The sequence below is a fragment of the Apis dorsata genome, unplaced genomic scaffold (genome assembly GCF_000469605.1).
Source record: "Apis dorsata unplaced genomic scaffold, Apis dorsata 1.3 scaffold_577, whole genome shotgun sequence".
In the NCBI taxonomy this organism is placed as follows: domain Eukaryota; kingdom Metazoa; phylum Arthropoda; class Insecta; order Hymenoptera; family Apidae; genus Apis; species Apis dorsata.
The window spans coordinates 472,164-474,265 of NW_006263787.1; the positions used below are offsets into that span (position 1 = coordinate 472,164).

General features: G+C 46.7%; 1 protein-coding gene across 4 annotated transcripts in view; it reads left to right on the forward strand.

Moving 5' to 3' along the window:
- The window catches only part of LOC102676978 (probable nuclear hormone receptor HR3), a 121,816-nt gene that overhangs the window by 95,868 nt on the left and 23,846 nt on the right, over positions 1-2,102 (forward strand). The gene's annotated exons all lie outside the window — the stretch shown is intronic.

A 2,102-nucleotide genomic window follows, 5' to 3' on the forward strand; every position in this document is an offset into this window, starting at 1 on the left:
AACCGGAGGGAAAGAGCGAGAGAGACGCTCGATGAAGAAGAAGGACGGGTAACGAAGTGGCGGAGGGTGGGGAGGAGTTGGTCGGTGGTGGGGAGAGCCGTGCGCGTGTCCAAGAGAAAGAACGAACCACTGAAGGAGTTATTCGGCGATAGGGGCCAGGGAGGGGAAGTTAGGGGTGAGAAAGAAACGTACAAGGGTAGAAAAGGATGATGTATGGGTGCGGGAAAGATTTAGGTAGGAGATGGTGCACGAGGAAAGAGGCAATAACTTGAAAATTCATGTTGGGACAGGGGGCCAAATGGAGTAGCGTGGTAGGGAAAAGGGGGGTGAGAGGTTTCTCTGGAAAAGGTATAGATGTATGGTTAGGTTAAGTGGAGAAGAGAGAGGACGTAGAAGGACGAAGACGCTTCGTGATGATAATTTCAATGCGGGAATCAAAGATGGATAAAGAAATTGCGTTTTTCTTTTTTATTTGTGTATCGTTGCGAGCTATTGTTGTTTGACACAAGTGATAGGTTGTAAGTAAGAGAATACATTGTGTAGACAATTGTTTATGCTTGAACTTCGAAATACTGATTGCATTGCAACTGACAGGATCGGGAATGGAAAATGCAATAGCGCGTGAAAAAGGACCGAGCGTTGAATCAAAATGCTTTCAATGGGCAGGCGGTGCACGTTGCATTAAGTGCATTATACTCGGCACAAAAATGAAAGTGACCTTGGCACAAATGCCTAAAGCGTACGTCGATCGTGGAATCGCATTAACACTGAATATAAATTAAAACCGATTGTTACGCACCGTGTAGCAATCCCGCGGTGGTCGGAGATGCAATAGTTCGATTGAAAAAGAAATTGTGAAATATGAGAACTTAGAGTCGAGTAAGTCTTGCATTCCGCCCATGCAAGCGTAGAAAAGTTGCTCGTGTGAATATCGAATCAAGGTTATGTAAAACTTATCGTAAAATTTACGTTATTATCCTTAATAAAAGTCCCTGTAATGAACGAAGCAGGCAATTTCCAAATGCTTTTAACGGATACGATATTTCATAATCACATCCTTCAAGCATTCTTCAGGAGAATTCAAGAGAACTAAAATTATATCCATAAAAATGACATATCTATATTTTTATCGAATCTTAATGCCGATAAAATGCCGTTTCATTCTCGTTATTTTAAAAACTGCTCGTAAAACGCGGCCCGTATCAAAAGGAATCTCTAAATCCATTATCCCCGTTTCCAAATTCAACCATTCGCTCGCGGACGTGGCTGCGTCGCGCCACAACTACTCAATCAAAGTTAAAATCGTAAACGGCGGGAGCAAACGGAAAACCATCGTGGTTCTTTAATTAGTCGCGGCGGTTGTAGAAACGACGACGCCTCTCCTTCCCCAAGACAAACTTTCCGAGGCGGCGGTTTCCGAGCATCGTCGAGGGAAACACGATACGCACGTGTATTTAGGAGCCGGTGTGCCCTTAACAAGCCGCGCTAATAAAGTTAACGTGCCGCGCCACACGGGACGGAGATCGGAAAGCCCGCCTTATGCACTCGTGATCTGCATCGTGCGTTTCCGTGACCGTTCGCAGTTGCGCAGTCGGCGATCGTAGCGTAGATTCGTTAGTCGGTACAGCTCGGTTGTTTTCGGCAATGATCGTGTTGCGCGGGTGGTGGGGGCGAAACAGTAAGGTGGGGAGAGCGAAGGGTGAGGCACTCGGCCATCATCGGCGGAGGCGCGCACAGTTCAGTGACCCGACGCAGCGTCATTCGTTGGTGGGGGAGCGCGGGGAGTTCTGACATATTGTGAGATGCCAACTCGCTAACGCCGGTCCCCGAAAAACACCTCTCTCTCTCTTCCTCTCTCTTGCTCGCTTCTAATGCTCCCTCTTTTTCTTCCTCCCGCATATATCCCCCCCCTTTTTTCTGTTTCCGTCTTTTTTTATCACCATCTCCCTTTCTATCTATCTGCCTTTACTTCTTCGGTGCCTTTTTTTTCCCCGGTTACTCCCGCTCTTCTCCCTCTTTCTCATACTCTTTTTTTCTATCTTTGTCGCTATATCTTCTTCCCCTACTTTTCTTTGTTTCTTTCCCCTCCGCTCCAACGGCTC